Source organism: Sminthopsis crassicaudata, chromosome 2, assembly GCF_048593235.1.
Source record: "Sminthopsis crassicaudata isolate SCR6 chromosome 2, ASM4859323v1, whole genome shotgun sequence".
Taxonomy (NCBI): domain Eukaryota; kingdom Metazoa; phylum Chordata; class Mammalia; order Dasyuromorphia; family Dasyuridae; genus Sminthopsis; species Sminthopsis crassicaudata.
Window position 1 is genome coordinate 565,671,374 of NC_133618.1, and position 23,087 is coordinate 565,694,460.

The 23,087-nt window shown below is 38.1% G+C and overlaps 1 protein-coding gene across 1 annotated transcript in view; it reads left to right on the forward strand.

Annotated features, from left to right (window-relative positions):
* The first annotated feature begins 1,227 nt into the window (after nucleotides 1-1,227).
* The window catches only part of ACAN (aggrecan), a 91,724-nt gene continuing 69,864 nt past the window's right edge, over nucleotides 1,228-23,087 (forward strand). Inside the window, 1 exon segment of the mRNA XM_074295121.1 lies at nucleotides 1,228-1,659. The gene's annotated coding sequence lies outside the window, so the exon portion shown is untranslated.

The following is a 23,087-nucleotide window of genomic DNA, read 5'->3' on the forward strand; positions in this document are numbered from 1 at the left end:
TTGAAGGAAACTAAGTATTTTAGAAGATGAGAGTAGAAGGCAGTCTCTCCCATTTAGGCACTGGGGAGAGTCTACATAAAGGCTTAGAAGATGGGAATGTCCTATACCAGGAAAATGAAGGTCTTTTTTTCTTTTTTTTTTTTTTTTTTTTTTTTTTTTTTTTTTTTTTTGGACCACAGGATACCAGAAGGGCAAGAATGAATCCTTGTAATGAATTAAGTACTGCACCTAATCAGGAAGACCTGGATTAAAATCCTGCTTGTATTGGTTGTGTGCTTAAAGATGTCTTTAGTCATTCTAAGCCTCAGTTTCCCCAGCTACAAAAAAAAATAAAATAAAAGAGTCTTCAATTCTAAATCTATGGTCCTTGGATCCTGCTCCAGCTGATCAGTACGCTGGTCCTACCGGTTCATCCCAATCCTAGTTATACCTCTGATCTCCCCTTGCCTCTTTCCTCATTTTTGTGGCTACCTCGGATTTTTCTTTTTCCTTGAGCTCCCAACGCAGTCTCCCCGGTCACCTCTCCACCTCCCAACCCCCAAGCTCCTGACATTCAGAACTGGTTCCTCATAGCCAGAAGCTTGAGGGTCCCTTCATGCCCCCACCCTCACCCCAAGCCTGAACATTTGGACTCAGCATTCCCTCTTCAGATTCCTTCCTTCTCTTCCCCTCCTTCCCTCACTGCCCTCAGCCACGCAGATAAGCCACAGCGGAGTGTTCCAAACTTTCAAGATGATCCGGGGTTATCCCCATTTTCAGCTGCTCAGAAGTATGTTAATTCCCATTCAGACTGCAGTGCTATTGACTGCAATGCAGACACACAGCTACTATAACGCTTTCCTCACATCCCTTTCTTAATTAAGTTGATCTTTTAAGTTTACACCCGACCCTCGATAACTTCTCGTTTCTTTCTTACGGCTTAAATTCACCTTTTTTTTTTTTTTTTTTTTTTTTTTTTTTTTTTAAATCCCCCAGCGCTGCCGGACCAGCTGTGGGTTTCCAAAGGGAACTATCAGATCCCTCCGTCAGCGCTCCTTTTTGCAGTTCAGAATCCTTTTTCCCCTTCCCCCCACTTTGCTCTCCCCCTCCCCTCCCCCAGGAGGGAGGGTTTTTCCTTCTTCCCTAACACCCTCCCATTCCTCCACCCCCACCTCCACCCCCACCTTATGTGTCATTTCCCTCGATGCCTGCCTGCCTACCTACCCTAAGTGCGCTAGAGGTGGATCCCTGAGTACATAGCATGCCAGGAGGTATCTAAGGAGGCTGACAGAAGGAGTCTTAAAGGTCTCTCTCTTTCCAGCCACTGGCAGTGATTTGACGCTGGGCTGGAGGAGGCTTGGGAAAAAAACTGAAAGACCTTTTAGCTTTCGTTCACGCTTACGACCAGGACTGTAACCCTGCTGCTTCTACTGCTGCTGTCACCGCCTGGAAAGAACCTGGGGACATCACACTGGGGAGGGAGGGATTTTTGCTTTCTTCTAGAGAAGCAGAGGGAGCGCAAAAATTTTAGGACAGAAACATCTCTGGAGACTGTGAAGAGGAGGTCTTCGGGAGGATCAAGGGACGGACTTTTCATCATTCCATCACCCAAAGGAAGTCATAAATTGCTCTGCCAGGTGTATGGGACTTAACTTCTTGAACTGCGCTGCACTGTTTAAGGTAACGCCTTCTCTTCTCTCTTTTCTCTTCCCTGAGGCTCTCGCCTTTGCCGGCACTCGGAACGCACTCGTGGCTCAGAGCTAAAGCTGATTGGCTCCTTCTTCACTTGGGGGAAGAGGGAAATTTGGGAGCTTGACAGTTTCCCCGACCTACTGGTGCATTTCAGATCAAACAAACTCGGCGCTAGGAGGAGGGATGAGGATGCCTGATGTCCTGTGACTAGGCAAGTGCCCGTGTTTAGTGTAGGGAATCCCCAGCCATTCGGTTTGGTTTTTTTTTTTTTTTTTCATTGATCCCATTCTCAAATAAGTGAATATTTGTGAATGAGAGTGAGAGAGACAGACAGAGACAGAGACAGACAGACAGACAAGACAGACTGAGAGACCTACAAAACAAAATAGGGAGCCAAGCAGGCAGGAAAACAGAGTCAGAAAGAGGGACATAGAAACAGACAGAGAAAGAATAGAGATACAAATAAAAAGAGGGGGACTGATGGACGAGCTCCAGATTTATTCATTTTCTGAATAAACTGTGTTGGAAGAAAAATAAGTTTGACCCACAAATTAAGGATAGAGAATAAGACCCTTTACACCATATTCATAGGAGTTTCATTTAACCCAAGGGTCTGCTAGGTCTGCTGGGTCTGTTTGGGAATGGAACTGGACAAACGTCTCTCTATTTCTATTTGCTTCATCTGCCAAGAGAGTAAATAGGGGAACCAAAAGGTTTCCAAGGGCTCCAATAAAAGCAGGGTTCTGCCAAACAGAACTGAAAAAAAAGAGGGAGAAAAGACACTGATGTGCAGGTGAACCTTTAGGAAAAGGAGGACTGTCGCCCCCCCCCAAAAAAATACACAGGACTAACCTATATAAAATTCCCATGCCCACCACGAACTTCCATTTGTCAAATTACAGTTTAGGAAAGAGAAGAGGGCAGGTTTTCCTCCGAATGGCCTTCAAGTTAATAGAGAATTTTTCTCATTCTGCCATCGCCCACCCCCTTTAAGAGCCTACTTTATAAATGAACACTGTTGGGATTTGGCTTTCACTTTGCATGGTTGTCAGGTTTCAGGAGTCAGGATCTGACCCCAAGTGCGATATTCATATCCATGTAATTACAAGCTGTGTCATAATGGGGTTCCACTGTACTTTCATTATTAATGAACTCTGTCATCCCATATTTCAACAGGTGTGTAAATTCAAGCATGGGGGTGGAGATAGTGTAAGGCAAAGACGTTGTAAAATAGGACAAAATGTGTTTTTATACGAACACCACCATTACCCCATCTCTAACCTCTAGAGTAGGTGGAAAGCAATTGAGAATACTGACATTGAGGTTATAGCTTCTTCTAATTCAGCTGGTCCAAGTCAATTGGAGGCAATGTGTCTCAATTAGAAAGAGTTAGAGGATCTGTGTTCAAGTCCTACTGTTAATACTTCTTACCTATTTGGCTTTAGGCAAGATATTTGACTCTCCATGCCTTTTCCTCATTTGTAAAAAGAAAGGGTTGGACAAGATGACCTCTGAGCTCTCTTTCTACATAAGATTTATAACTAGTTTTCTGTGACTTGCTAGTGCCTTCTGTGAAGTGGGCAAGATGGTGTAGGGTGGGTGAAGAAAGTAGGAGCATCTGCCACTGAACTCCTTGGAACAGAAATGCTACAAAAAAAAAAAAAAAAAACGAAAGGGAATACAGTGTATGATTGTCAGGAGTGTTCAGGATGGCTGTCTCTCTTTGAAAATAGAACATAGTGTGAAGTTACCCTACTCTTTGACAAGATTTTAGTGAAAAAAGAATCAATTACTTCAGAACTGAAAACTTTTTTTGAGGACAATATTCTCATTTTTAAAAAAATAAGCAGCTATTTTTAAAGCCATTGTTTTTCTAACTTATGAAAATGAAATTCCCAGTTAAAATATTAAAATTAGACTCCTTCCTCCATTATTCATTTTGTGGGAAATGTTTGATATATTGGTCAGCAAACTGAAGATATAAGGAGCCCAGAGAGAGAAAAATGACTCCCATAAGGCTTTTGTCTTGCTATACTTTCCTCTAATATTTCAATACTGCACTTTTACAAGTGCATTACATCCTCCCTATACATTCACACCTAGTTCAGCAAACACATCGATCTCACACATCTCATGCTCTCCATTCAGATATACATGCATAGGGTCACTGACTTTTGAGTTGCAAGGGACATTAGAGTCATCCAACACATACCAACCCCATTCACTTTACAAATGAGGAAATTGAGACCCAGAAAGACTTAACAATTTTCCCAGAGACACATAAGAAGATAATAACAGGGCGTAACTGAAATCAAGGTTCCCTGACTCTAAATTATGAACTCTCTTTCCACTTTATCATATATATGACATGTGAATGTGTACATATAATTTAAATGTACATTTATCCATAATATATCTATATATGCATATATTTGTATGTGTAAAGATTATACACAGAATAGTAACATATAGATGAAAGCTAAAATCTGCACCAGGGAAGAGGTTTCATGTAGAATTTTCCATGAAGATTAATCAAAGATATAGACTCTTCCTATACCAAAATTATAGATCTGGAGCCATATATGTATCCATATATGTATGTGTGGAACTAACTTTAAAATAAGAGAAAAAGAGAGAGAGAAAGATAATCATACATTTGTCCAACATTCACATAGTTCCATCCAATTTCATATTCTTGAATATAAATTATGAATACCCACACAATTATTACTCACACTCATTTCTTTCAAGCCAACATACCCATTCATACTCCCAGCTCATATTCATCAATACTACACATACTGTGTTGCAGCACACTCATTATTGCCATGAATCCTACCCGCATACTCCCTGGAAAGTCGAATTGCCTTCCACATTCCAAAAGTGAGCTTACCAGAAGCTACTCATTCCTTCCTTTAACACTTCCCAAGGTGGCTTGGGTCCTTCCAGAGAAACCCTTTTCAGAGCATTTCCCTTTCTGATGCCTTTAAAAACCAAAGACTAGAGAGTAACCAAATAGGACAATGTCTCGTTTACATCCTACAGGGCGCTATCACAGGACCCCTCTTACAAGGGGAACTGAGTAGATGTTTTCCCTGACACTAAGAATTCCTGGCCGGTGTCAGAAGGACTGAGGCCCCCTTGCTGCTCTTATGCAAAGAGCCAGGCCAGGATGTCCAGATGGTCCTCAGGAACCTCTGCTTAACCCCTTCTTGTCTGGAGATCAAGAGTTGTTATTCCTTAGTTTAGGAACTAAACTATCTAAGTTGGGGGCAGGTGTGTGTGTGTGTGTGTGTGTGTGTGTGTGTGTGTGTGTGTGTGTGTGTGTGCTGGTGGAAAAAGGAAAAAAAATCTTAAATAGAAGTGAACAACTCCTAGGGAAAAAATGTAGAAATGTGTAGAAGAGTAAATCTTGGAGAAAAACTTAATGGGTTACTGAGCTGAGAGAAAGACAAGAGTTCCATAAGAATGATTTCTTCTCTATGCTGTCAGGCTTTTTCTGTGTGTTTTGTCTAGCTCTGGTACCTTCCCCTTCTCTCTCTTTAATTAAGAGCACCTCTACTTTGAGAACTACCTCTACCATGAGAGTTAAGGGGAAGGGGTGCTTACTATGTAAGGTATCCCTCATTGCAAAGCTTGCTGCTTCCCCATACCTCCCTCCACTCATTATTGGACTTCAAAAAGCCCAAAGCTGCTGAACTCTCTGGTCCCATCCAAACCCATCTTGTCCAAGGTGAAAAACTTTGTCCACAGATCCTGGGTCCACAAGATGACTAAGTGGCTATAATATAAGCTTTGATTTCACTGCTGTTAGAAAGAGAGAAAGAGGCGGGGATAGAGGGAAGGAGGGAAATGTGAGAAAACGGTTACTTTTCAAAAAAAAAAAAAAAAAAAGTTGAATTCAGGGCAAGAACGGAAACTGTAGAGTTTACTTTTAAAAACTCAGTGCCTCCTTGTGAACGAGCAGAACAGTCCCATCTGTGTGTGTATGAGGGGGGAGGAATCTGTGGCTCCGTCTGTGTGTATAAGGGAGTGTGTATGTGTGTGAGTGCCCCTCTTTCCTCACTCTCAATGGACTTACAGTATAACCTAAAGAAGCTTTTTGTTAAACTTATGAATAGATGGATTTTGGGCGTGTAGTGCTGGGCATCAAGATTTGGAGATTTGTTTCCCACTGAGGTTATTTTTTTTCCTTTTTAAGACCCAAAAGAAAAAAAAATTCACCTTTCCCCATGTTCTTTTGGGGTTGGTTTTTTCTGTCTTTCTAAAGGTGATTTGAGACTAGGAATGAGGATCAGGAAGGTGCTAAGAACATCTGGTTTCAGCCCTGAACCTATTGCTTCTTAATTTGAAAATGCTAAGGTAGCTTTCACCTTATCCCTTCTTATAGCCAGATTGTTTGTCTGATTGTCCATGGTGGAAAATTCCTGTGACTTAGTGTGAGTCTGGGGGCTTAGAAATACCTTTTGCCATGGTATTGTGGATAGAAAACTAGATCAGGAGTCCAGAAAACCTGAGTTTGAATCCTGCTTCTGATGCTTATTAGCTATGTGACATAGGCAAGACATTTAAACTTTGCTGAGTTTTAGTTTCCTTATCTTTAAGTTCAAGATAACACCTGTAGTACCTACCTCATAGAGTCTTTATAAAGTCCAAATAAAGTAAGGAATGTAAAGTACTTTGCAAATCTTAAAGCACTATATAAATTTAATTTGTTGTTATAACTAGTATTATTCCAAAGAAATTTGTTCTGACCCCCCTCCTTCCTATAGATTTCTTGAGAATAAGTTACAGGATAGTACTACATTTTGGGTCCTGGGGGCAAAATTCCTAGGACATAAATGATATAAGAGAAAGAATTGGGGACATTAAGGGAGAAACTAGATGGAGAAATGGCCTCTCTGAAAATTACAAGGGAATGGAGGTATAACAAGGTCAGTGAGAAGTTTCATTCTTACAGATCTTCTAATATAGACATCTGCAAAAAAGTTTCCAATGAAGCATCTCCGTTGGCAGAAATGAAGTCATGAGATGCTGGCATTCAGAAATGTGCAGAGGTGGAAGAGGACTGTAAGATACTGACATCCAAGAAAGATGATAATAATGTGGGGAAAATAGTCTAGAGCTAGGTCAGAGAAGCTCTTAAATCCACACGTAATGTGTGTTTTCTCTGATAGTGGAGATCTACTCAAGCCAACCCTGTCTCCATTCCCTGTTTTCTTGTGCCCTAAATACAAGAATTCAGACAAGTACCACTAGGCAATTTTGAACAATTATTCCAAGATTTGTTCTGAGCAAATTGGTTGGTAAGCTTATTGAGGCATCTCTCTTTGTTGTTTAATTTTGGTTCTTCTTAGGTTTCTCTTGTTCTTACTGTGACTGGGAAGGGGACAGAGAACAAGATTATGTTTAGGAGTAGTCAGGGAGAAACCATGGGCCAGGCAATGGATGGCCAAGCCTCAGTACTATAGAAACCCAAGTCCAAATAAGAACAGTCACAGATTTCCTATTTCTCTTCCCACCCAATGAATGGAGACATACTCTCTATCAAGGAAGCAGTCAAAGTAGGAAACTGAATAGATATCTTGGAGAGTGAAAGGTGGCCCAAGAGAACCAGTAAAATGTTCTCTTCCCTTCTTGAATTTCTTTCTCTTATTCAGTTCAATACAATAAATACTTATAAAGCCTCTACTATGATTGAGGCACAATAGCAAGTATACAAATGTTGATTGAGTTCCTACAGAATGTATAGAAATTTGACAACAGCACTGAGCCAGGAATTGGAGCTTTTATGATTTATTATCCAAATTGAGGTTCTAGTTCATTCTTTTTTTTTTTTTAGCTTTTTCTTAGTTTTTTATTCTTATTTTTATTTTCCCCAGTTACATGTAAAACAATTTTTGGTAATAAATGTATATTCATTTTTATTATAGCTTTTTATTGATAAAACATATGCATGGTAATTTTTCAACATTGACCCTTGCACTCACTTCTGTTCCAACTTTTCCCCTCCTTCCCTTCACCCTCTCCCCTAGATAGCAGGAAGTCCCATACATGTTAAACATGTTAAAGTATATGTTAAATACAATATATGTTGTATATTCATTTTTTACATATTGCCTTATCAATCATGTTGGGAGAGAAAAATCAAAACAAAAGGGAAAAACCATAAGAGAAAAAAACACAGAAAGGGAAAAATGGTGAAAATAGTATATGCTGATCTATATTCAGTCTCCATAGTTGTCTCTCTGGATGGTGATGGTGTTTTCCATCCAAAGTTTATTGGGATTGTCTTGGATCACTGAACTGCTGAGAAGAACCAAGTCCGTTATAGTTGATCATTGAACAATCCTGCTGTTGCTATGTGCAGTGTTTTCCTGGTTCTGGTCACTTCATTCGGCATCAGTTCACATAAATCTTTCCAAGCATTTCTAAAATCAGCCTGTTCGTCATTTTATATAGAACAATAACATTCTATTACTTTCATCTATCATAACTTATTCAGCCATTACCCAATTGATGGGCATCTACTCATTTTTTTTGCCATCTGGGTTTACTCTTCACTACTATCTCCACATGGAAGTAAAAAAGAAAAGAGATTTCTTCCAATAGTGATTCTCATTTCTTGGTTTCTATATCATTCTGCACATAGTAAGTCCCATACAGTTGAGGTATCTCACAGCTATAAATCACATCATTCAGCTAGCTTTTCACTGTTTAAAGTGCTCCATCATTCCCACTAGGTACAAACCGTGGTTTATTTACCAAGTATTCATTAAAAACTTGCTTTGTATAGAATACTTTAGATACTGAAGGGAATTCCAAGTATATTTAAAATAGGGTTTCTACCCCCATAGAGAAGGCAGCTAGATGACACAGTGGATAGAGCACTCAACTTAGAATCAAGAAGACACATTTTTATGACTTCAAATCTGAACTCAGACACTTACTTGCTATGTGATCCTAGATAAGTCATTTTACCCCAGTTGCCTCAATTCCTCATCTATAAAATTAGCTAGAAAAGGAATTAGCAAACCATTCCAGTATCTTTGTCAAAGAAAACCCCAAATGAGGTTATGAAGAATTGGATATGACTGAAATGGTTCAACAAGCACATCTCTCATAAAGAAGGAAAAATACAAAAATGAAAAACTAAAATATACAACCTTTGATGATGGCTGTCCTAGAGTTGCAAAAGAAACAACTATGTAAATTCTGAAGGGGAAGGTTATTGTTGATCAGGGAAATCAGAGAAGGCTGGATGGAAGAGGTGGCTTTTTTCTTGGGCTTTGAATGATAAGTAGGAATGCCACAGGGAAAGAGAAGAAAGAAATGATATTCTAAGCACTGGGAACAATAAAAGCAAAGGCAAGGAAAAATGAGGGTCCCTGACATATTTGAGAGGCCACAGGATAGCCCAGTTTGGCTGGAAATGTTGTAAGAATTAAGGACATAATCTGAGATTAATCTGGGGAAATAACAGTAATATCATATTGCAAAGAGCCTTGAATGTCAAAGTGAACTTTATTTGGGAGGTAATAGGGAACCATTGAAGCAGAATGGAGCGGAATCATAACATAACAAGCTTCTTACATTAAAAAGATTACTCTGATATTGTTGTGGAAGTAGTCTGTTTTCTAGGACTTGACCCTTAGGGTTACAGTTCTCGTTCCTGTATCCTGCTTTCACATTCTAGCCCCAAGTGGATTTTTAGATTTAGCCTTCTGTTGGTCTCTGAATTTAAAAAAAAAAACTTTTATTTTTTTTTTTCTATCTCTTTCTCCTTGGCCTGTGATATAGGTTTTGTTCCCGAGATATTACCTTTCCTATCCCTGAATGATAGCCTACAGCATCAATCAATCACTCAATCAACAAACATTTATTAAGCATCTGCTTTGTGCCAAGTTCTACATTAGGTGCTAGGATACAAACACAAAAGTGAGAGTGTAGTCATCTTGAAAGATCATAAATCAATGAAGTGTGATTCTGTACACGAACACAACACACACACACACACACACACACACACACACACATCTCTTAGATCTTCTTTTGCTGACTCCCTCCCCCCTTTAATATGTTTCCTTTCATCTTCATCTTAATCTGATTTTACCTGGATAAAAATGTTAGTACATGAAAGGAGATATTCAGAATATCTTTTTATTTCGTATCTCTCAGGCTTAACTTAATGCCTTACACAATGAATGTTTGCCTAATTGAATCCTAATTAATTGCCCCCTCATTTTCCTCCCCTCCACTCTATACCTTATCTATCTTTTACTTGCATCCCATGATGAATTTATGCTCATGGATTCAGTTATCATCTCTACACCCATTGCTCTCAAATCTTTAGATAGATAGATAGATAGATAGATAGATAGATAGATAGACAGACAATCAGTCAGATTTGATAAGAAGATGGAAACACAGATAATATACATTAACAGACAGATAGATAAGATAAAGAGCAAGATTAGATAGCAAGATATAGATAGATAGGGAGAGACAAATAGAAAGATTAGATAGATAGATAGATAGATAGATAGATAGATAGATAAAAAGAAAGAAAGAAAGAAAGAAAGAAAGAAAGAAAGAAAGAAAGAAAGAAAGAAAGAAAGAAAGAAAGAAAGAAAGAAAGAAAGAAAGAAAGAAAGAAAGAAAGAAAGGAAGGAAGGAAGGAAGGAAGGAAGGAAGGAAGGAAGGAAGGAAGGAAGGAAGGAAGGAAGGAAGGAAGGAAGGAAGGAAGGAAGAAGAAAGAAAAATAGATCTATTACTATAGACATTAATATAGCTATAAATCCAACCCAAAACCTCTCACCCAAATTCCAATCACACATCTCCAACTACTTTTTGGGTAATTCCAAGTGGATGTCATTGAATCTAAAACTTAAATTCATCATCTTTCCTGCTAAACACAGGTCTCTTCTCAAGTTCCCTATTTTTATCATTCATTTTTCAAGTCACCCAGGTCCAAATCCTCAGAGACATGTCCATCTTTGAGTGAGAGAGAGCAAAGAGACAATCATTTTGCAATTCCCATTGGTGTTAGCTCCACATCTCTTAAGCGTACCCCCTTCCCTGCACTCACACTGCTGGGCTGCTAATTTTATTTAATTTCTAGCCAGCATTGACCTGAGACACTAAGGGCTTCCCAAAGTGAAGCCTATGAGATGACATGGACTTCACTGTTCTCTCATGTTCCATCTTCTGGTCATCTCCTGTGTCCAAACCATCTTTTATAAAATTACTCACATCATATTGCTAAAACACAAGTCTGACTATATCTGCTACTCAAAAATCTTCACTGGCTTTCTGCTGCTTCTAGGATAGAAGACAAATTTCTTAGCCTTGCTACCCCATAAGTCCTTCTCAATAGAGCTGCAACTTCCTTTCCAGTCTCATGTCACACATCATTGCCATTCACACATATGTGAAGGAAGTCCATATGGGATCACTGACTGTTTTTTAAAACACAGCATCCCTCTCTTTGCCTCTGTACCTTCCCTGGAGCGGTTGTTCCTTCCTGGAATGAACAGCCTCCTCTTCTTCAGAATCCTTCTATTCCTTGGAAGCTCACTTCACACTCTACAGCCAACTAAAAGTGTTCTCTCCCTCCTCAAATATTCCTTCATTACAGACAGCCAGTACAAATATTTATTAAGCACCTACTACATGCAGGCACTGTACTTCATTCACTTCATCTGGATCTCTCCTTTGTCCCTGATACTATCTAATGTACATTGTGTTTCTGTGTATAATGAATATAAGTTCCTTAAGGACAGGAGGTATTTCATTGCTTTCTCTTTGTGTCCCATGTATCTAGCCAAAAGTGTGCAAAAAATATTTGTTAAAGGCAATTGCTTGCGGGAATAGTGTGATATGAAGGAAAGAGTTCAGGTGGAACTATCAGAATCCTACCTGTGATACTTAATACTTACTTGTGTGACCATGAGCAAGTCACCTTTCTTTTCTGAACCTCAATTTCCCATCTGTAAAATGAGCTCAATGGCCTCTCAGGTCCCTTCTAGGTTTACCCATAAAATCAAACATTCCTGACCTTTTTGTTTGTATTTCATAAATAATATATAAAACATAATATAGATTCTTATGTATGCTTTGTGCTAAGTTCTACATTAGGTACGAGGATACAGATATTAAAGTGAGAGAGTGCAGCCATCCTGAAAAATCAGCTATTCTGCACAGTTGCTCAGAACTCCAGGTTTGGGAGCTTTCCCCCCTTTACCTTCAGGAATCAGGCTGATGAATAGGGACTCAGTGTGGGAAGGACTAAAGGCCTTACAAGTAAATGCATGAGGATCATCCACATACAACTGATCTTTTAAATCAATGAGTTGAAGTGTAAGGCTTAGAAAAGGCTACTTTTAGAAAATGAGATTTTAGTTGGGACCAGAAGGAAGCCAGGGAAACTAAGAGATAGAACTGAGGAGGGAGAATGTTGCAAATATGGGAGATATCCAGACAAAATGCACAGGCTCAGAGAGTGGATACAGTTCCTTGACTGTCCATATGAGACCACTTATTAAAAAATTAACTGCATCTTTCAGTGGAAGATATTATTTTCTGGCATCAAAAGTATGTGCTTAAGGTAGCTAGGTGGATAGAGAACCTCCCCAGGAGTTAGGAGGATCTGAGGTCAAATCCACCCTCACATTTACTAGCTCTATGACCCTGGGCAAGTCACTTAACCCTGATTGCCTATACACAGACACTTTCTCTATATGTGTGTGTGTGTATTCACATATGCATGCATATATACATATATACACATATCCATATGTATAAATATACACACATATATATGAATATATACATATTATACTTATATAAAAAATGAAATTGAAACATACCACTCCCTCACTATACCCCATAGAAATAGGATTTGTTTTGATCTAGATGGCTGCTCACCTTGCCAACTCCTACTCTTGACTCTCTTGAAAACTAAGTTATCTATGCATTATTGTGGTGGTAAATTCTACCTATGGCAAATAAGTAAGGAGACAGACCCAAAGCAGAGCATTTCTGGGTAAGAAATTAAATACTGACCCCTGGCTGAGCCTTTAGTCCCTCTTATCCTGACTGTTCACTCAAAATGGAAGAATTGTTTAGTCCAGATGTGTGGGTTCCAGAAAATGTTTATGCATTTGCCTAGAGGTTAGTCATATATTCCTTCTGTGGTCTGTGGAAACTTCTATGCCATTTCTCAAAACAATGTTTTTAAATGCATAAAATAAGATATATAGCAAAACAAAAAATTATATTGGAATATAGTAATCATTAGAGATAGAGTTGATATATGTATTGATACAAATATATTGATGTAGATATAAATGTAGTTATAGGTACATATATACACATATATGTGTTTGTGTGTATGATATATGTATTATATATACATAAATATGTAGTCATCTAGAGGGAAGGCTTTAAAGTTCATGCACACATACACACACCCTCTCAGGTTAAAATTCCCACTCTAGAAGAAACACTCTGAAGCTAGAATGAGGACACATATTTCACTTGCCTCTAGTCACTTGAATATGGGGTTCAGGAATGTGGCACTTGCCATTTTCTAATAGAAAGGAAAGGAGAGAAAAAGAGAATATGCCCAAAAATTCAGGGAGTAAACAAACCAAACGAGATTATACAAAATGACTCAGAGAGGAAAGATGATATCAAATGAAATCCCAAAGGACAAATTGTCCTCCATCTCCACAGAACACAGAGCAAAACCTATTAAATATAATGAAGAACTTCCTGAGTAAAACCTTTGTCTTGTTGAAGCAAGGTTGTTTGGAAACTCTTTTTAGACACTGTGTTGCTAAGGGTAAAAGAGTTGCTCTGTCTCTGTCTCTGCTTCTCTGTTCTAGATATAGATAGCAGATAGATATAGACAGATATGCGTGTATGTATATACACAAACACATTTATATATTTCTGTTTATCAAAGTCTGGGCAGGCTAAGGAAAAAGCTTATTTTATATGTTTTCTTGAGAAGTCAACCAGTCTGTGGATGTCGTTTTTCCTTCTCTGTAAAGTGACTAGATGATTCTCAAGGTCATTTTCAACTAGAAATCCTATAACCTTATGAAACACACATGAATTTGTCAAACCCATAAATGACCCCTAATGTGAAAAACAAAAAGGTTAGTCAGTTGTATACATATCCACATACAAAGATCATGATGCAAAGATCAATCTTGTGGATGGCTCCTGAAATGAAGTGTGTGGGATGATTGGGGCTATCTTCCAGTTCAAGTTTAGACTAAGAATTCAAGCCAATGAGAGGTCCCGCTAAAGAAAGCTGGAGGGGAAAGTCTGTATGAACTATGATAGTGAAACAACTATGGATAGAAGCTCATGCAGAAGCCCTGCCCACAAAAACAAATCAGAAGGTACTGCTGACCACCGAGAAGAGTCAGCACCCTAGACAGACTGAGCATTAGTGATGCTAAATATGTCTTCCATCTGGAATTCCTCTTGTTCCTATTCATCTGGACCTAGAACAAAAAGGAGATAAGCAATACTTTCTGTTTTGCATATTGATTTACAGCTTTTTTCTTCCTTATATTTTTGTTCATGCCATAATTCTTCTCCACAAATTTGTATAGTGGAAAGAACTCTGGACCAGGAGACCCAGATTTAACTCCAGGCTCTGCCATTTCTTTCCATGTAATACTGGACAAGTCACAATCTCTGGTTCTCATTCCTATAAAATAATAGAGGTAGACTAGATTAAATTCTAATGGGCTTATGGATTAGATGAAGTTCTAGGGACTAGATTAAGTTCTAATGGCCTTTATGGTCTAGATTAAGTTCTAGGTGCCCTTGAGAACTAGTTTAAGGTCCAGGGCCTTTGGGAATTAGATTAAGTTCTAATGACTCTTTTGGGCTAGGTTAAATTCTAGAGGTCCTTGGGGACTGATTAAGTTCTAATAGTCCTAGATTAAGTTCCATCAGCCCTTTGGGGACTAGATTAATTTCCAGGGGTCCTTTGGAATGTGATCAAGTTCTAAGGGCCCTTGCAATTTTAAATCTTTGATACGCTGTGTAAAGGACCTTATTTCATTGCTCTTCCCAATATAGTCCTGCTCCTATTACTAATTAGATTTTTTACTTTGGACAATGATAATAAAATTGATGTTTATATATAGGACTTTAATCTTCACAACAATTCTGTGAGATAGCTTCTGTATGCATAATTATTCTTATTTTACACATACACAAATTGAATTTCAGAGAGATCATTAATGACTGGCCTACGGTCATATAGGCTAATAAAAGACAAGATTTGAGCCCAAATATTCCTGACACCAAACCCAACTTTCTAGTCTACATTGTGCCACTCTTTCTGTGTGAACCTCAGTCTCTTTAAATTAGAAAGAGTTGGACTGAGTGATCTGCAGTAAAAGGTCCTTTCCAGGCTGTTATTTTGCATTTTAGTAATTTGTATGTGTCATCTCCCTATTAGACTATTAGCTCCATAAGGGCAAGAACTGAGTCATGTATTGATTTTATATCTGCCCTAGGCTAAGAATAATACTCTGCACACCCTAAGCACTTAATTAAGATTTTTAATTTAGTTTCAAGTTCTAAAATGCTATGATTCTACATTTCAAACCTTCATTTTTTAATGAGCTAGAAACATAATAAAAGGTGTCCCAAAAGCTTTTGTTCAATTTTAAGTTGTTCAAGCATCAAACTCCACTAAGACTTTTAAACACTTTGTATAATCTTTTCAAGATCAACACCACTAGTCACTTGAAAAAGAATGTAAACATTGCAACTACCAAGTCAAATGTTCTTTCCATTGATCCATCCAGCCTCCCAAATCAGCTAGCTGGAAATCAGGCCTTACTAATTGTGTGACCCTAGCCAAGTCACTTTAACCATGTTTGGCTCAGTTTCCCAATTTGTAAAATGTTGGACACAACTGAAATGACCAAACAATAAATCCAGCCTCCCAAGAACACATAAATTTGTCCTCTGACTTTCCATTTATTTGCATGGTACCTCCTCAAAGTAAATTATTTAAAATCCTACAATACAAATGAAAAATCTTTTAGTTCGTGTAGTTGTGACATGCTGTTGTCTTCAGGGTAAAGTTTAGACTTGATCAGCTGGCATCTAAGATCCTCCACAACTTAGACCTCCCTCTCTGTCTTCTATCTAGCTTTTAAAGCCCAGCTCAAATACTATCTCTTTCTTCTTTAGTCCCCCAGTTGGTAATGGTTTGTCCCTTGAAAATTAGCAAAGTACTTTGTTTTGTAACTCTCTACTGGACTAACTCATGTAATATTGTATGTGAGAGTTATCCATACTGTATGTTACTCCTTTCACTAAATTATAAAGTTCTTAAGGGTGAAGATCATATCTCATCAAAATGTTGTGTCCTTCAGGAAAGTGATCTCCATATTAGTTTTCAATTCTGTCTAACTCTTCTTGACTCCATTTTGGGTTTTCTTCACAAAGATACTACAATGGTTTGCCATTTCCTTCTCTAGCTCATTTTACAAATGGGGAAACTGAGGCAGAGTGAAGTCACTGTGACTTTCACACAGCTAGTAAGTGAATAAGTCCAGATTTGAACTCAGAACAAAAGTTTTCTTGACTCAAATCAGGCACTCTAGCCACTGAGCCACCTAGCTGGCCCTCCATATTGTGGACATTTGATAATATCTAAAGAATTTCCACTATCAGTTGTCTAATACCATGGGGCTGGATGAACAATGGTCATAATTTTGTTCTTCAGATTTGCCCTGTAAAGGAATCTATAAGTAAGAGATGCTAAAACTAATGAAATGTGTTAGTACTTTGGTTGATATTTGATTTGTGAAAACTCTTTTTCTATTCTGATTGGCTTTTTGGTATATTGGCTTTGTTATGCAAATGTCAGCTTCCTGAATGAGCTCTCTATGATACTTTATGTTTTCTCCAATTTCTATTTTAAAATCTAGAGGCTGGGGGCAGCTAGGTGGCGCAGTGGATAGAGCACCAGCCTTGAATTCAGGAGGACCTGAGTTCAAATCTGGTCTCAGACACTTAACACTTCCTAGCTGAGTGACCCTGGGCAAGTCACTTAACCCCAGCCTCAGGGAAAAAAAATAAAAATAAATAAAATCTAGAGGCACAGAATTGTTGCTACTGAATGAAGATCTTCAAAGACTTTAGAAAGAGATTTTCTCTGACTTCTCAAAACAAATTACTGACTTCATACTGTGAGCAGAACTTCAGTTCTTGAAAACTATGTGGCCCAAGGGAAAGATTGCTAGGCTAGGAATTAGAAGATCTGGGTTTGAGTTCTGTGTGAACTTTGACACATCCTTTACCTTCCTCCATAACTCCTTGGATCCTTTCCATCACTAACAAACATTCTAAGATTCAGTTTGGTTATCTTAACCTGTGTCAAATAACAATATCTGACTTCATATAATACTTTAAAGTTTGCACAGCACTTGACAGCAATCCTAAAAGGTAGGTAGCATGGATAATCATTATCCTGATTTTACAGATGAGGAAATTGGGGTTGATAGGTTAAGTAATATTCCAAGCTCCAATGGCCAATAAGTGTTTAAAGGCAGAATTTAAAATTAAGCTTTTCTGACTCCAGTACACTATCCAGTATATACTATGCTGTCTCTCATCATTGACCACAACCAAAGCCAGAGTGTCTGTCTGGGAATTTAAAAAAAAAAAAAAAAAAAAAAAAGTCCATTGACAGGGAAATCCTGACTCACAGTAGAGCCTGATGAACTGCTAAAAATGGTTTTGATGAGCCTTTAATAAAAGATTATTTGGAGACAACAGAACACTAGTCTTACCATCATATTTTTCTGTATTTTATATATATAAAATTCAAGGTTAGGCAATAAAATCCTGCTTTCATTGTTCAGAAGGGGATATGTATTGTGTATCTTCATATTATATTGATCTGAATATATCCCTAAATAAGCCTTTTGACCAGAATATACACATATATATATAGTGTTGTATAAAAATAACTTATGATTACATTTGTACACATTTATATAAGATTATATACAGTTGTATAAAAATAACTTATGATTAGAAGTTATAAGGACCTCTGCAACCTAGAAAGTATAGCCTCATTTGGAATATTGCAGTATTTCCTGTGTACTGGGCTATGTATATGCAAGGGAAACATTATACCTAGTGTTAAAAAAAAAAAGAAAAGAAAAAGCACTGAGACAGAATCAGGAGACCTAGTTTCAGTACTAGAACCTTGTCTTTCCTATATTAAAAATCTATGTCTTTACATGTATATAGGCTAAATGAAAAATCTTAGGCTACTCTCACTAAGAGTACCATCTTTCTCTCAGTCTGGTCCCAAAATAAGCATTCTTGATGGCAAGGGGTCAAGACCTCAAAATTAGAGTTGTCAGCAGAAATTTGCATAAATTATTCAATTTTTAAATAAGATAGGCTCTTTCTGAACCTTCAGATCTCCTGCCAGGGGCTTCTTCCAACTGATACACACCTTCACAAGATAGTTTGTCTTACATGGGCTTTTCTCTGTCTCGTTCTCTTTGTATGAGCTGTCTACTTGGAACCACATATAAAAATCTCGGTTGATAGTGCCAAAAAAGGAAGCTTAATTTCCCTTCTCTGGAATCCTTACTGAGAACAAAATCAACAGGCTTGATCCAAGTCAGGTGACTATCATTGGGGGGAATGTCATTGAATAAAAAAATGAATGGAGAAGACTGGGCAGAGATTTCAGCTTACTGAGTTCCTAGAAAACTGCTTAGTGAGGATTGCTGGCTCTGGCATCCTTTGTGTGCTCAGCTGGAAGACTGTGATTAGTTAGGTATTGTAGTCTTGAAGGGTAGGACACCCTTGAAGATACTGTCCAGCAGCCAGGAGAGCCTGGTGAAGAAATACATGCTGGAGACATGCTAGACAGGGAAGAAACAAGGAAAGAGAGACAAGAATGTCAGTATTTTACATTGTTTCCTGGCCACCTCAAGAAACTTATCTGTTTTGAGGGGGAGACAGGAAACAGAAGCGTATCAGCAATAAGGTGAGCAGCAAAATGCTGGGTTTTATGAAAAACTCTCTCTGAGTTTTTTAGGTCTCCATTCCACATAATTGATAGGATAATCTATGTATAGAAATATTCTAATATTTGTATCTTGTTTTTATTTTCATAATCAGTTTATAAAAAGCCTTTATGATAATTAAACCAATTCTCACTTATGAGACCTCTTTTATCCTCACAAAAGAAGGAAGGGAGATAACTCTACATTATTATCTACATTTACAGATAAGGCTTGATACTATGAGTATTAATTGAATCTTTAAAGTATTTATGATATTTCTTGGAGCTGAAGTAATTTGACACTGAAGTCACAATGTGAATAAGAGGAAAATGGATTTGAATACAGGGATCGAAAATCCACTCTATTGTCCTCTTCTCTATATTCTATATTCTCTATATTCCTCTATAAGGAATGAATTAATGAGCTTACTACATTCAAAACATTATGCTAAGAACTGGAGATCCAAATAGAAAAGTAATACAGTTCCTGATCTCAAAGTGCTCCTATTTCTTATAAGACAAAAAAAGAACAGAAGAGAAATAGAAAGGGGTATATGCAAAGGATAGCACAACCTTATTGTCACCCTTCAATCAAGGAAGGGACTGTGCCCCTCCCCTAGGGGACCCAGGTACTACCCCCACCTCTCTACTTTGCCAGGTAATGTAACCTTTTTTGCTAGGGTCAGTATACAGACTGGTTACAGAATAGCTCCAGTAGTACCTCGATATGGCGAACTGAGCAGTACCATTCCCTTTGTGGGAACAAGAGAAAGAGACCAAAGACCTCTATTTACGCACTTTCATGCTGATCTCCAGAGAACTAGACCCATGGTCTCTTCCACAGGGTCTCCTTTCACTTGTAAATCTGTAAACTGAAAATGGAGCTCCTGCACTACAGGAGTGGAAATCATTCCTATCATCTTCCCTGGACCAACAGTCCAGTAAATATAGTGCATACATAATTGCTTAGAGCTCTTTGGTTGAAAAGCCAATGCCATTTGTAGCATCCTTGGCACTCAGCGATGACACAAGGAATCATAGATGGTCAAAATCAGAAAGGATCTTAGATACATTTCCATGGCTGCTCCAAGAATGCTATAAATTTGATTCTCCTCCCATTTAATTTCTTTGGAAGGCAAGAGGTTTCACTTGAGCTTTGTGGTTTCAGAATCCTCTGTCTCAAATAAGTTCCAGAATAAATTGGCAGCATCCAACTCAGAGCGTCTACCAAGATGTCGCCATTCTGTCCTACAGGTCCCTGTTCAACCTTTCCAAAATTCCCCTTCATGAAAGAAGCTTCCCTCTAATAACTGTCCCTGAGTTGGCAAGAGAGGTCAGGCAGGATTAAGAAGTAAACTGCTAGCCCGTGATTTCTACAACAGAGAAGGTGCTTGTGCCTGGTGGAAAGTTTGGGCTGAAACATACTTGTTTCCAAAAAATCTGGGTCTAATATTTACACAAAGTCTGGAATTAATGCAGAGAAAACTTTCAGGTGCCAGCATTGGCCAGCAAGTATTAAGAACAGGAAGGGGGCAAGTATCAAATAAAAGGCACCTTTTTTGCAATTGGGATTGAGAAAAACTGGATTTCTCTAGTCATATAGAGTAGAGGCAATGACTTCATGTCACTCTAGGTCCTGGTCACTAGCCAGACAGGCATACTGATCCACATGTTTCTGTTTTACACTTTGATTTTCATGGAAAGCTGTGTTTGGGTGGATAATGGGAAGGGGGAGAGGAAAAGGAGGGCAAAAGGAAGACTAGAAATATTGGGCAAGATGAAAAAAGCTTTAGACTTGGATAAGAACACTTGGGTCTTCTTAAAGTCTCAATTTTCCCATCTGTAGAATGTAAAATGAGCTGGAGAAGGCAATGGCAAACCACTCTAGTATCTTTGCTCAGAAATCCCAAATGGGATCATGGAGAGCAGAGCATGACTGAAAAACAGAATGGGGATAAATAAAATTGTCTTATCTGCCTCACAACTTTGACTTAAAGAAAATGTTTGAACACCTCTAATTATATTGTAAATAGCAAATCAGTAATCAAGATCATAAGATTCAGAGTTGATAAGGACCTTAAAGGTTACATAGTCTAGTCATCTCTGATGAAGAATTAAGGTGAGAGATGAAGTCACTTGCCCAAGGTCAGTGAATAATGAATAATGGCCCTTTGGTTCCAAATTCTTTCTTCCTTTCTTTCCTTTTATCAGTCAGGGTTAAGTGATATGCCCAGGGTTACATCGGTAGTAAGTGTCAAGTATCTGAGGCTGGATTTGAATTCTGGTCCCCATCTGGTATCCATTGGTCCACATAGCTGCTGTAGATCCAAATTCTTTTTATATTTTTTTCACCTTCTTAACTGTGTGATATTCCATCTACATGGAGATGGAATATCAAATAATCCCATCTTTCCATGCTTTAGTAAACAATCTTCATAAGTTATTATAGTTTCAGAAGAATCACTTGAAGTAGGGGGAAACTTACAGAAATAAAGCCCTCCAAACTTAGTTGGGCTAGACTTAGAACATACACCTAAAGCTCATTACAAGATATTTCCAAAACAATAGGAGTTCCCAGACCTTGTGCTCCACTGCCCTAGTTTTTTGAGCACATGGCTGTTGAGACTACTGACAATCCTACATGAGGTTTCTAAGGAAGATTTCAATAGAATAGGAACCATTGTCATTATTTTTATGATTATTTATTAGTTGATACAGCTTGAAAACTGAGAATTCTAGCAGAGTATAAGAATGGAAAGAACATAGGAAGACATGGTATTAATATGTGGGAGGGGGCCTTTTCAAACCCTACCAGATAGAATTTTGGAAGCCTGATAGTCTTGGAAAATAATTTGCCAGGCTAAGCATCTTTCATATTAAAAATTGGAATACAACCTGAGCTTCTATTTGAAGTTTGAAGCTGTACTAAGGAATCATGACTTTGATTTGAAGTTTAGAGATGCTGGGATCTACTTTCTGGAATATGCCCCAGTCGAGCTTAATAAACTAGGGAAATTGGACATAGACATTGCAAACTTCCTTTTCAGTTTCTGAATGTGTTGAGAAGAGAAATAAATTTTGGCAAGCAAAATCCATTCCATCCTTAAATGAAACTTGGGTTGTTTTTTTTTTCCAGGGTGGAGAAATCTGGAGAATACTATTTTCTCTCACTAAGATAGAAACCACTGATTTATCATCTAGTTTAGTTAGTTAAGATAGGAAAATACTACATGGCTTCTTCTCCACTGCTTCTGTACCTCAGTGAGCTTCTCCTTGGCTCTCACCCCACTCCCCCATTTCTGACTAGTTTTGCAGATCCTCAATGTCTCTATTTTCCCCTTCTGATACAAAGATTTCCTCTTCCCTATCAATCGAATCTACCTTAAGAAATTGATTCAAGAGTACATTTTTAAGTTCTTTGCTCCAGGTGCCCAAACTGCTAGTTATAGATCTCATGAGCCAGATGATTGGGACAGTAGCTATGAAATACCAGTAGGTCTCAAAGATATTGGTCAATAAAAATTTATACCAAAGGAGGCATGTATACACAGAGGTAAAAAAGATAAACTAGTTACCTGTGGATAGAACACTGGTCTTGGAATCAGGAGGACCTGAATCCAAATCCAGCCTCAGATACTTACCACTAGCTATGTTGCCCTGAATAAGCCACTTAACCCCAAATGCCTCACAAAAACGAATGAATGAATATGGTATCAATGTAATGCCTGAAAAGGTAAATAGAGAAATTATAATGTGAGGGAAGACAAAAAAACAAGTAGAAGAAGGAAACTTCTTGGGGACTTTCCAGATGAGAAAGGGAAATCATTCCCTAATACTGGAAGCAGCAACTCCACGAACAACTGGGTGGATAAAATATTTTTGAAAAATGAATCAATTCAAACAGAGCTTGAAAATTCATCAAGAGGTAGAGCCCTTCAATTAATAAGAATAATTCTTTTTATTTATTTAGCATGTGCATAGACCTTTAAAATGTTTGCAAAACATTTTCAAATATGCTATCTCATTTGATCCTGCCAAAAAAACCTATGAGATAAGTTCCATTATTATTATGCTCATTTAAGAAAGGAGGAAAATGAGACTGACAGGTTTTATGTAACTTCTCCAAACTGAGGACAGATTTGAAGGCAGGTTTTCTACACTCCAATCCTAGCACTTTATCTACCAGGCCACCCGGCTGCCTCATAAATAATGTCTAAATTTATATGGCTTCCAGAAACTGCTGACTTTGCTGAAATCAGCTGTCATCATAAAGACAGTGAGAATAAATTCAGACTCAAAAGTCTGGACTAAAACTCATTAGACAAATGGGTTTTCCCAA